The sequence below is a fragment of the Stegostoma tigrinum genome, chromosome 11 (assembly GCF_030684315.1).
Source record: "Stegostoma tigrinum isolate sSteTig4 chromosome 11, sSteTig4.hap1, whole genome shotgun sequence".
Lineage (NCBI taxonomy): Eukaryota > Metazoa > Chordata > Chondrichthyes > Orectolobiformes > Stegostomatidae > Stegostoma > Stegostoma tigrinum.
The window spans coordinates 61845224-61858958 of NC_081364.1; the positions used below are offsets into that span (position 1 = coordinate 61845224).

The following is a 13735-nucleotide window of genomic DNA, read 5'->3' on the forward strand; positions in this document are numbered from 1 at the left end:
AAACAGGCTATTAATTGTTGGGGACCAAATGCAACGTGCGTAATTTTGATCCTGTCAGCTCCTGCTCCATAAACTGTCCTCACTGTCTCATCTAGCGGGACTTTGGTTTTATATTTCCTGCGGTAGGCCTGTCAATTTTGCCGCCCAGGGCTCCTACCCTCGTGGTCACACCAGGTAAAGCCAGGAGCAGCATGGAGGCATACGGGGCAGGTACCTTCGGTTTTCAGTCATGTTGAGCGGTTCTTGCTGCTGCTGGATGGACTGCCTTCTAAACTGTTCCAGGAAATCGGGATGACTCCCCACCATGGGGAGGGTCTCCTTCCTTAAGGCTTTTTCTGCTCTGTTCCTGTTCTTAGACTAATGATCCCCCTCCCCGCAGATGTAACACTTGCCTGGGTGTGTGTTCTCGGTTTTTCCAGGGCTCCCGGGAGGGTTTGTCCCACTTGTCCTGTCCATGGGCCTCGCACTTGGGCCCCTACATCCCAATCGAGCCAGTGGGCTCGGTCACCCAGTTATGTGGTGCCCCACTGGACCCAGTCTGGTTTAGTGTGCTTCAGCATTTTAGAGAGCTCCACTTTAAGCCCGGCCATGAAAAGGAGATTTCAGCGGGCCTATAGTCACAGTTTTTGAAATCTCTGTCATCCTTCACTCTTGGCACCCCTGCGTTTTCCTAAACTTTTCTCCATATCCCAGGACTTCCTCAGTGCGGCCTTTTGGGCTTTAGGTAGACTATTGTCCCTGTAGCCACTGTTTTATTTCTGCTCAGTCACCCTACAGCTCCTGCTCGTATTCTCGAGGGCACCTTTAATTCTGCATTGAGGCAGCGTCCTTCCCTCTCAGCAACACAGTGACAGTCAGAATCTGTACCCCATCCCAGGAATGGAGCAGGTATATTCCCCTTCACCAGTCTCAGCTTTCCCAGATTTTTCTTTGGGTGATGTTTTTTTTTTAGACCACCTGTCAATGTTTGCAGGCGTCGAAGGTACATGTACAGGGTATTTTTCAGGCTGCTTCACTGGAATACCCACCTCTCAGCCTCAGCATTTTCTCAATTTTTACCTTGTTGGTTTTAAGCTACAGATTCTGTACTGGCTTGGGATCTGGGGAAGAAAGTAACAAGACTGTCAGTTCATCTTTCAGCTTTTTATTCTCTTCTAAAAGCTGGTTTATAAGCTCAGCTTTCTCTCTTTTGGATCTTTGCTTCTGTAGCTGTTCATGCATTGCTTTCACTTGACCTTTTAAGATTATTTACTTCTGAACCGTGGGCTGACTGGGTCATGATTTAATTTCTTTGGAGTTGTGCCATCAACATGAGGGATTGTTTAACCCTGGCCGCCTCTTCCTGCTGGGTCCAGACCCCATTTCACATTCTCCAGGGACTCTTGTCCTTTAGGAACGTTATATTTCTGTTCGGTTCTATTTTGGGTCTCCCCTACGATCTATTTCAGGCAATTTTGAGCCTTCTGGCTTTAGACAGGTGGGATCCGAGAAGATAGTTAACTCTCAAAAAGTCTGGGCTGCTTTCGGGGAATGGATGATGACTGAGAAAGAAGCTGCTTGCCTTCTGGCGTCCGTGAGTGGTCAGTTTTGATGGTGTCCCCTGCAGGGCCCCGCCAAGTTGAGATGGCGTTCAACGAACCATTCAATTGAAATTGGAGTGGTGAAAATAGTCTCTTGCACGTTCACAGCAGCACGATGTGATGCGAAAATAGAATCCCAAAATCCTAGCTGAGAAGTATCCTCTTCAACGCAGTTTATGCATACAGCGACACTTTAATGCTTGGTTGAGTGCTAGGCCGTGCCTGTTGTACTGAAGTCTGTCCTGCACGAAATCAGAGTTTGTTTAAACACTTGTACTGCGGTCAACCAGCTCCCCCACCCAGGGGCTGCAATGTCTAATTTCCCTGGATAGTATCTGCCAGGTCTCAAATCTGTTCCTGTGTTCCTGGGCCAGCACTGCTGTTGTTTATTTTTCCTCCTCCATGCGCAAACAGTATGAAGGGGCTTCCATTATTAGGTATTCTCAGTGCTGGTCCCGTGTCAATGTTGTTTGTTCCTTTGAATCCCGTCTTCCCTTCAGGATATCTGTCAGGTGCTGGGCCATTTGGGGAGGTGAGTCAACGCAGCACTGGTTAATATAACACAGACCCAGGAGGTGCCTTCCATTCACAAACAGGTTATAGGCAGTTTGGCAGCCTGTATGACTGTAGTCCGACTGTGGGTCTCCTCCCTCTTCCTGTAGGAGGTTTTCTGCACCAGATAAACCATCTCTTTCTGGGTGACCTGAACCTTTTCGTTACAAGCTTTACGGTCTTTTCATTGCAGGTTATTTCGGAGAGTGGTGAAAATAGCTTCTTTCATTGCACATTTGCGGCAGCATGGTGTGAGGCGAAAATGGAATCCCAAAATCCTTGCCCAAAAGTAGCATCTTCTATACAGAGTTTATGCATATGTCAACATGCTAACGCTTGAGTGTTAAGTAACGGTTGTTGCCCAGGAATCTGTCCTGCAGGAAATCTGAGTTGGTTTAAACATTTCCTAAGTGTTAGCTGTTATTGCAATGACTTTGGAATGTCTGTCTGGTTTGTCAATGCATAATCCAAAAGCGGTTAACTCTGTTATCTCCAAAGTTAGGATGTTGGTAAAAATGTATGTGTAAAATAAAAGTTTTGGACTTATATCAGTCATGGCTGTCCATGCCTTCTGCTTGCTGTCGCTTATTCATGCAGTTTCACAGATTCGTCTATTACAGCAGCGTTGTCAGTTTCATTCACACCTCCATTCGTTTGAAGTCTCGCGTTTCTGGCCAAAGTGCTGCCAGTTTCATTAGGTTCAAGGTTGTTTGTATATGTGACGATTTAAAAACTTAAGGTTTAGTCTAATACCGTAGAGTCTGAAAAAATGTGGCATTTTGCTTTTAATGGAGAGCGCTAATCCAGTTAATCTTTGATTTTTACAGCCGTGCCAGAGCTAAGGAGTTTGGGGATCCCTCGTGTCAGAGGCTAGATTTTAGTAGGAAAAGCACTACTTTTATTGTGGACGTGTAAAAATGTTTTAACCTGTACACAGCGAATTACATGTGATTGCACCTTCTGAGTGGAATATAACTGGATACGGTAATGTGCTTCTGAGTCAGTCTGAATGGGCTGTGTCTAGTACGCAGTTACGTCGTTAATATTACCTGCAGTCGTGAACAGTGATATAGTTCAGAATAATGACATGAATTATGACACCAATGTATACTTTTCTGATGAGTGCGCAAGCACCCCGTTTCTTGGCTAACATCACGTCAAGGGCAGTTCGGTTCTGCAATGGCATATTTCATAGGTGACCATTTCTGCCTTTACTTTGCTGAAAGCACATGAGGTTATTATTGGCCACTTGCTCTTAAGTTCCAGCCACGTTGTTAGAATTTTAAGATACCCTGGCAAGGAACAGGCAAGTTAAGAATTTGGAGCCTGCCTGCCATTGAAATGTCACGTTTGTATTGCAGTGGCATTGTCTGCAGGAGGGATGCTGAGAACAGTGTCGGAACAGGACCACATGGGCCAAGTAACATGACCCTGTTCTGGTTGGGTGTAGGCAGGCACAGACTCTTGTGACTGTTCATAGAGTAGGTGCCCTTGTACAGGACGCATCGGGTAATAATCCACTTTACCAGCGTTGTTACGTGAGGTTCCTGATGGTCAGGAGGGTAGGGCCACCCTGCGTGAGGAGAGACGCATTTAGGGATCCCGTGGTCAAGAAGAGTGCCCTGGGAAGAGGGTGTGTGGGAGTGTTACAACCCTGGGTGCAGATGCTAAATCCCGTAGGCGTTCTTTCTCCATGGTTTTCAACTCTCATTCAGCAGATGGAGCCGTCAGGTCTCCCTGCCCCTGATGTGTTAGTCAATGTGATGAGGGGGGCGGTGCTGATCATTTGAGGTGGTACCATCCTGTAAAAGGTGGTCAGATTATACCCTGCTGTTTTCCATTGTGCCCAATCTTGGTCAGTGTTTACTCAGTACTTCCCACGATTGGTATGATGCTATCCCTATCTCCGTTTTGAGTTATTCTCTTTATACCCATTTGCCTATTTCTGAAGCATTAGAGGGGATGTGGTGCATTGGTATCCCTGCCTTAGAGCACACAGGGATGCGGGTGCAGACCCAACATTTGGAAACATTGTGCCTTCTAGCATACAAGTGTGATAAGTATAAAAACGAATTAACGTTCAAATTCCACTTCTCCACTCACCTATCAACCTTTGATGGGATCAAAAGGAAGAGGTACCCACAGAGGATTAGTGTTTTCATATCTTAATTTCAGCAGTGTTCGTAATTACAGTCTGTATCACTCAACCATATCACATATTTAAATGTGACCTTCATATGTCGCGGTTGGTGTCCTGGGGTTTGAGGGTCCTGTTCGTTGGTGTGTACAGATGAGTCTCTTAAAACCTGCGGGGGACAGAGAGAGAATAGAAAACTAGACTCACCCCATTAACCATTACTCTTAACTGTGTAGGCTGTCTCCATTTACCAACTCCATTTCCATTAATAAGTGCACTTCAGTTACCATAAGACATAGGAGCAGAAATTAGGCCATTTGGCCCATCGAACCTGCTCCACCATTCAATCATGGCTGATAGGTTGCTCAATCCCATTCCCCCGCTTTCTTCCCGAAACCCTTCATGCCTTATATAATCAAGAAGCTCTCTATATCTCTGTCTTAAATGTACTCAGTTATCTGGCCCCCACAGCCTTCTATGCAGTGAATTTCATGGATTCACCACTCTGTGGCTGAAGAAGTTTCTCCTTATCTCCATTCTAAGAAGTCTTCCCTTTACTCTAAGGCTGTGCCCTCTGGTCCTAGTCTCCCCTAGCAATGGAAGCATCTTCTCAACGTTCTCTCTGTCCAGGCCATTCAGTATTCTGTAAGTTTCAATTAGATGCCCCCTCATCCTTCTGCACTCCAATGAGTATAGTCCCAGGGTCCTGAAACGTTCCTCATATGTTATGCTTTCCATTCCTGAGACCATTCTCGTGAACTTCCTCTGAACCCGGTCCAAGGCCAGTACTTATTTCCTGAGAAATGGGGCCCAAAACTCTCCACAGTACTCCAAATACGGCCTGACCGGAGTCTTTTAAAGTCTCAGGAGTAAATATCTGCTTCTAAATTCAAGTCCTAGCAAAATAAATGCCAACATTGCATTTGCCTTCCTGACTACTGACTCGACCTGCAAGTTTACCTTGAGAGAATCCTAGACTAGAACTCACAAGTCTCTTTGCACTTCAGACTTCTGAATTTTCTCCCTATTTAGAAAACAGTCCATACTTTTATCCTTCTTACCAAAGTGCATGACCTCACACTTTCCCATGTGGTACTCCATCTGCCACTTCTTTGCCTACTCTTCTAACCTGTCCAAATCTTCCTGCAGCCTACCCACCTCCTCAATATTACATGTCCCTCCACCTATCTTTGTATCGTCTGCAAACTTAGCCAGAATGCCCTCAGTTCCTTTATCTAGATCGTTAATGTGTCAAGTGAAAAGCTGTGATCCCAGCACTGACCCTTGTGGAACACCACTTGTCTCTGGCTCCCATCGCGAGAAAAACCCCTTTATTCCCACACTCTGCTTTCTGCCAGGCAGCCAATCTTCAACATATAACAGCATCTTGCCTCTAACACCATGGGCCCTTATCTTACTCAGCAGCCTCCAGTGTGGCACTTTGACAAAGGCCTTTTTGGAAGCCCAGGTAGATAGTATCCACTGGGTGTCCACTGCCTAACCTGCTTGTTACTTCCTCAAAGAATTCTAGCAGATTTGTCAGGCATGACCTCCGTGATGAAGCCATGCTGACTTTGCCGTATTTTACCAGGCATTCCAAATATTCAGAAATCTTATCTTTCACAATGGACTTCAAATTCTTAACGACCGAGGTTAGGCTAATCGGCCTGTAGTTTCCTGCCTTCTGCCTCACTCCCTTCTTAATTGCGGAGTTAGATTAGCAATTTTCCAGTCTTCTGGGACCCTCCCTAGCTCCGGTGATTCCACAAACTCTTCAGCTATCTCCTTCGGAATTCTGGGATGTAGTCTGTCTGGTTCAGGTGATTTATCCACTTCACACCACCCCAGTATTTCTAGCACTTTGTTCCGGCGTGGACCACGACATCTGGATTCTACCCCTCCCGCTTCATAATCTTTTCCAGCTGGTCAGAGATATCCCTTATTTTGGCACCAGGCAGGCAACACATCATCCGGAACGCTCGATCCTGCTTACAAAGGATGCTATATATGTCCCTGACTATAGAAACCCCTACAACTACCGCCTGTCTTTTCTGCTCCCCCTCTTGAATGGCCTCCCATACCGCGGTGCAGTGGTCATTCGGCTCATCCTCCCTACAGCCCTTTTGCTCATCCACACAGGGAGCAAGTACCTCGTATCCTGTTGGACAAGGTCAGGAGCCGAGACTCCTCCTGTTCCTGACTGCATGATCCCTCCACCCTCGTCGGTCCCTGGCCACTGACCAAATTTGAATTACTCAGTGTACCAGGTGTGACTGCCTCCTGAAACAAATCGTCCAGGTACTTCTCCCCTTCCCGGATGTGCCACAGTGTTTGAAGCTCTGATTCCAGCTCATCAACTCTGAGCCGGAGTTCTTCAAGCAACCAATACTTGCTGTAGATGTGATCACTGCAATTCACAATGGAATCAGCTAGCTCCCACGTCATACAGCTACATATAATTTATTATAATGAGTTAGTTAAATTTGTTGATAAAGCCTTACCTTACTGTCTCCACACAGTCACTTTCTTTTGGTTAGAGGATGAGAATGGGTGGGAGAGACGACACGTGTAGTATTTTGGGTTCAGACAATGCCCGAATATAATAGTTTACTTCCTGGCTCGTGCACTCTCCACTCCCGCTGTGCAGGACCCTCGGTCCTTGCTGGTCTAATTGCTGCCCACGAAGCATGTGCGTGTGCTTACAGGGGGATTTTAAGTAATCCCAGACTTAGGCGCGCACACGTGCCCACGCCCCGATTAAATCCTGGGGGAATGTCATTGCTTGTCTTGTCATGCACTCGTTAGCCCAGTGTTCCTAGAGTATGTTTCCGTCTGGGACATCAGAATGGCTGGTAGGGAAAATTCATTAATCCTTTTTCCTATCATTGCCTTGTTCGGAGCATTTTTCAGTGTTGTACTCATCATCTCTTGCATCCCCAAACTCTGACACCTTTGTGTTACTCCCAGTAGTTGACATGCTTCCTTCAGGCACTTCACAGTGAATGTATTTGTAGGGGCTGTTTGCAGAATGGACCACTTTGAACCCCAGCCTATTCTTCCACAGTCCTGCCCTGCCAGTTTTCCAACTGCAGCAGCTTCTATTTAAATGTTTTATTATTTCCCAGACCTTTGTTCTGTTCCTACTTTGCACATGGAACATAGAAAAGTACAGCACAGTACAGCCCTTCGGCCCACGATGTTGTGCAGTTGATTAATCGTAATCCAAAAATAAAATAACCTAACCTACATACCCCTCAATTCACTGCTGTCCATGTGCATGTTCAGCAGTCACTTAAATGTCACTAATGACTGCTTCCACGACTACCACTGGCAAAGTATTCCATGCGCTCACAACTCTCTGGGTGAAGAATCTCTCTCTGATGTCTTATGTTTCGCGGTAACCTCGGTAGCTACAGACTCAAGGTATGGTCGACTGGACGCGGACAACTAGGCGCGAGTTGATGCGATCGGTGACACTAGATGATAGCGGACAAGCTCCAGTCCCCAGCTAGAGTCGCACCCCAAACTTACTGACGCAGGAAGAGAGGACACGAGGCCTTTAGAAAAAGAGCTTTTACTGTCTCAGTCCGAAGACACAAAATGGACACAACTCGTCTGTATTTATACATTAGGAATGACCTCGACTAATCAAATGCGGAGTAGTGTACTTAAGCGTCCATCAGCCAATGAGAAGCGAGCTTATTGATAGGCGGTCTTTTCAGCCGGGAAAGCAACATGGCAGAAACGGCGTGAAAATCTCGAAACTCAAACCTTAGAAAAAGCAAACAGTGTGCAGTGAGTAAATGACACATCTTGGAGATGGAAACTTCCCAACACTTACCCTCTTTGAAGACTGTTCGTAACGTACAAGCTTTTGGTTCACCTGGAGGTGCTGGGGCTGACGACGTCTTCGATCTGTCCATCTTTCGGTCAGAGTGCCGGATCAACCAGGGTTTCGCGCTCAAAGTTTGTCTCATCTGGTTCCGTCGCATCTTGTGGTAGCCGAAACGCATCTAGCAACACGCCAAGGGGAATTTTCACCGATGTTTCTGCTGACTCTGCGGCATGCAGCTGGCGAAGTTGGTTGCGATGTCTCGACCAGAGGGAATCACCAACTGCTACATTGTACAGCACCTTCCCTCGTTTTCTTAGAATCCGCCCTTCAATCCACGGGTCGTGCTTCGGTTGGTAGTCACGAACATACATGTGGGAGCCAACTGCAAAGGGAGATCTCTCCGGTGTTTCGGTCTGTTTTGCATTGCTCGGAATCACGGCGTGGTTGACCATTCGCAGGTTTTGACCCGTCAAGGCTTCCACAGGGGATTGATGGTCAGGCAGAGTTTCGTTGGGTGTGGACCGATACACAAGTAGGAATCTCTGCAGTATCTCGACGGACATCCCCTCCACTCGAGCTTTAAGCGGGGTTCGTTTGAAGGTGTCAATGAAGTGTTCTGCTTGGCCATTGGATTGGGGGTGGTAGGCCGGAGAGCGGATGTGCGAGATGGCATGAGAGCGGCAGAACTCGGCAAACTCACTAGACGTGAATTGTGAGCCATTGTCTGTGACGATAGACTCTGGTAAGCGATGTTGACTGAAAATTTGGGCCAGGGCTCGTACTGTCTGCGTAGTCGTTGCGGGTGCCAAGGGGACGATCTCAGGCCACTTGGAAAACGTGTCGACCAGAATCAGAGAGGACCCGCTGTTGATAGGCCCCGCGAAATCCAGATGAAGGCGTGACCATGGACGTTCTGGCCACGACCAAGGCACAGGTGGCGTTCTTGGGGGATTCTTGGCTGCTTGTTGGCACCAAGGGCAGTGTTTGATGAAGGACGTGATGTCACCATCCATACCAGGCCAATAAGCGAAGCTGCGTGCAATCGATTTCATCTGAGGGGTACCTGGGTGGGCGGAATGAAACTGGCGGAGAACACGTAAGCGGAGTGTCTTGGGTACTACAACTCGGTCTCCGAACATAACACAACCACTTACAATGCACAGTGACTCACGGCGATGGAACAATTGCTGCATCTCGTCGCTCAGTGAGTGGGCTGGCCATGTATCTCCAACATAACGGATGGCTTGTTGTAGCATTGGGTCCGCCTGCGTCACTTGTTGGATCTCAGTGATGGTTACCGGTAGACCGCGAATGGCGTGGGTCGGGTGGTGGATGGCACAGACATCCGTCGAAATGACAGCCTCTTCGTCAGAGGTGGGATAGTCAATGAGGTGAGAGAGAGCATCATCTTGGCCAAAATCTTGGGTGCGCCTGTATTGGATGTGAAAGTCGTAACCGAGGAGAATTAGCGCCCAGCGTTGGAGTCTATTGGCTGAGTGTGCCAGGATACCTGTTTTGGAACCAAAGATGGAGAGTAGTGGTTTATGTTCGGTTAACAGGGTGAACTTAACGGCCGTAGACCAACTTGTGGGAACGCTGCACTGCGAAAACCAACGCGAGGGCTTCTTTCTCGATTTGGCCGTAACGTTTTTCTGCAGGAGTTGGAGTCCTGGAGGCGTGCATGATCGCTTTCTCGCTGCCATCAGGGAAGACATGAAGGATTACGGCACCAACACCATAGGCAGAGGCATCAGCTGCCACTACAGATGGTAACTGCGGATCATAGTGTGTTATGAGGAGATCAGATGTGAGCATAGACTTCAGCTGACAGAAAGCTGCTTCACACACACCCGACCAGTTCCAAGGCACGTCTTTTCCAAGCAGGTGCTTTAGCGGCGCTGGGATGTTGTGTAGCGATGGAAGGAACGCGGAATAATAACTGATCAATCCCAGGAGCGAACGTAGTGAGGGAATGTCGTCGGGGTTGGCATCTGGTGAATTGCGCGAATGTTTTCTGGATCAGGATGGCGACCAGAGGCATCGAAGATGAAGCCAAGGTACTTACACCGACCGGAGGAAGAATTGGCACACTTCAGGCCGGAGGCGGAATCCATTATCCTGAATGTGCTGAAGAACAGCTTCGGTGCGACACCGCAACTCTTCGGAGGAACCAGCGATGATCAAGACGTTGTCCAGGTATGCGGCCACACCTGGGATGCCAGATAAGATCGTATCCATTACCTGTTGGAAAATAGCTGGGGTGGATTTGACACCAAAAGGTAGACGCGTGTATTGGAAAAGGTTCCGATGGGTGTTTATAGTCAATAACTCACGGGATTCCGGTGCGACTTCCAACCGGAGGTATGAGTCAGCGAGATCGAGCTTGGCAAAGAAATGGTCTCCGTTCAGGATAGTGAACAGGTCGTCCGGAGCCGGCAACGGGTAGTGGTGGTCTTTGAGGGCTGCATTAAGCCAGTAGAGAAATCAGCACAGATGCGGAGCGAACCGTTGGCCCTTGTGACGACAATAGGTGCTGCCCAAGAGGAGCACGAAACGGGGGTTAAGACTCCCTGGTGTTGGAGGCGTTGTAGTTAAGCGGGAACCTGCGGCAATGAGGCGTATGGTACCGGTCTGTTAGGGTGGAACTGGTGTGGCATTAGGTTGGAGTTGTAGCACAGTTTGTGTGGCGGAGCGGAGTCCCAAGCCGTGTTGGAAGACCGATGTGAATTGTTTCACAATCTGATTGGACAGGACAAGGGGTGCAGCAGGGGACTGCGCCTGGTTGCAAATTGCATTGAGCGGTAAATCAGCCAAGCCCAGAAGGTCAAACCAGTCGAGCCCCGAAAGGTTGAGATTCGACGCAGCGATGTAACATGTGCCGTTGAATGTTTTGCTGCGGAAGGATACGCAGCAGTTGAGGTGCCCACCACAAGCCCTGATGGCAGTTTTGGAGGTATCTCGGACTGGAGATCGCCGGAGCTTGCGCCAAATTCTCTCAGAGAATGGTGATGTCGGATTGCAGTGTCCAGCTGCAACTGGACCGAGTGGCCGTTGACGTTGACCGTGATGTACTTCTTTCAGCCAGGGGCATTGACTTGGAAAGTTGCCAGCAGGCTTCGGGAAAAGGCAGCCTGCTTTGGGGGCTTGGGTGCGTCAGGTTTGTTGGCTTGTCGAGATTTGCACTGGCCACCTTTTGTGACCAACCGTATTGCACTGGTGGCATTGATGGTGCTTGAAGGGGCAGAGCCTGACAAAATGCCAGGCCTTGCAGTGCCAACAGGGGTGCTTCAAGCCGTTGTGAGAGTTCAGACCAGAATGCGACGAGCCAGAAGACAGACCAGAGGAAGATATGCCAGAATTGAAAGGACCGGAATGTCTGGTGGCCTGGCGAACTGCATGAACTTATGAACCCTCTTGGCCCCCAGATTGGACCAAAGCGGTGCCATGCTGCAGATTGATCAACCATTGGTATTCGTCCGTGATGGCGACGAGAGTCAGCGTAGGGTCCTGTTCCAACCGATTGAGAAGGCGCACGCGGATATCTGCAGATTTAGGGATCTGGAGACTGCATCTCAAGCTAAGTGCTTTGAACGTCATCAGTGAGCGATCTTAACTTGAAACGTTCACATTCACAGTTAACTATCCCAACATGTCAGAAAATCACCTGATTGATTCCGGTAGCATACGCTGAACGACGACTGATCACCGAAGTGCTGCTTGAGCAATTGAACTGTGGCATCAAACGACCTATGCGCGGGTTTATCTGGCACGATGAGGTTGCAGTACTTGTCCAGCTCTGCTCGGCCAAGTTTACGAACCAACAGCCGGGCTTTCCATGCATCATCCTGACCAGCGAAGTCGACACACAATAACTCCTCGTAGTGACGGAACCAGGTATCCAAAGTAACATTGGCCTCTGGGTTGTGCCCAAACTCGGTGATGCTGTTAGCGATACCATCAACAGAAGGCGGAATACTAGTAGATGCTGCCGGTGCCAGAACCCTGGTCTGCGCGAGCATCTCCATCAACTTTAACTGCTGTTTGAGTAGAAGCTGCAACTTTTCTGGGTACATTTTTTGAACACCTCGTGGCCAATCTGTTATGTTTCGCGGTACCCTGGTAGCTACGGACTCAAGGTATGATCGACTGTACGCGGACAAGTAGGTGCAAGTTGATGCAAGCGGGGACACTAGATGATAGCAGACAAGCCCCAGTCCCCAGCTAGAGTCGCACCCCAAACTTTCTGACGCAGGAAGAGAGGACACGAGGCCTTTAGAAAAAGAGCTTTTACTGTCTCAGTCCGAAGACACAAAATGGACACAACTCGTCTGTATTTATACATTAGGAATGACCTCCACCAATCAAATGCAGAGTAGCGTACGTAAGCGTCCATCAGCCAATGAGAAGCAAGCTTATTGATAGGCGGTCTTTTTGGCCGGGAAAGCAACATGGTGGAAACGGCGTGAAAAACTCGAAACTCAAACCTTAGAAAAAGCAAACCGTCTACAGTGAGTAAATGACACAGATCTTGGAGATGGAAACGTCTCCAACACTCCAGTCCACTTTTGAGCTCCCCAGAAGGCATTCAAATGTCTAAGTATCTGAAGCCCTCCCTCCTGCACCAGCTGCGCAGCCACGTGTTAAGCTGCACTCGTTGACTGTTCCTCACCTTGCTATCTTGTGGCACCGGTAGCAAACCTGAGAACAGTACTCTACTCGTTCTGCTCTTCAGCTTCCAACCTAGCTCTCTGTAGTCCCTTTTCAGATCCTCAATCCTTTTCCTGGCTATGTCATTGGTGCCAATATGTACCACGATTTCTGGCTCCTCACCCTCCCCCTTCAGCATCTTGTAGACCCGATCGACATCCTGGACCCTGGCACCTGGGATGCAACACACCTTGCAGGAGTCCCGTTCCTGACCACAAAATCTCCTGTTAATCCGTCTAACTATTGAGTCTCCTACGACTAGCTTTTTTTCTACTTTCCCCCCTTCCCTTCTGAGCCACTTACCCTGCACTTGAGGAGGGACCCACCTCCCTGTACATTCTCTCAATTTTCCCTTCAGACTCTCAGATGATCCACAGCCCATCCAGCTTCAGCTCTAGTTCTGTAACTCGGTTTTCAAGGAGCTGGAGTTGGGTGCACTTCCTGCAGATGTGGCCAGCGGAGACGTGTCGTGTGTCTCACCTGCCACATTCTGCAGGAGGAACATGTAACTGCCCTAACATCCATACCCCGCTAATCTGAAAGCTCACATAGTACTAAACTAGGAAGAGAAACAAAAAAAGAGAAAACATAAAAAACGAACCAAGTCTACAACCTCTTATTAAGGTTAGAGGAGGTGGGTGGGAGGGAGACTCTGCTTTAGAACGCACTCACTTAAAAACAATCACTCATTTCCCCAGCAAGCTCCACTTCTTCCCATCTCTGCTCCCGCTCTTACTGCTGCCCGAACTAAAAAAATTTACTCACCTATTTGGCAGCCCTTAGTCCTCGCTCCACAACTGCCGCCACGAAACTGAATATAGTTTACTTCCCAGCTCGCGCACTGTCCACTCCCACTGCGCAAATCATGTAGTTATCTGTTAATATTACCTCATGAGGTTAATCCCATTCTGGCGCTGGTATTTC

At 48.4% G+C, this 13735-nt stretch overlaps 1 pseudogene; it reads right to left on the minus strand.

Moving 5' to 3' along the window:
- Positions 1 to 8199: 8199 nt before the first annotated feature.
- LOC125460521 (uncharacterized protein K02A2.6-like) lies at positions 8200 to 12177 on the minus strand (annotated as a pseudogene).
- Positions 12178 to 13735: the final 1558 nt, after the last annotated feature.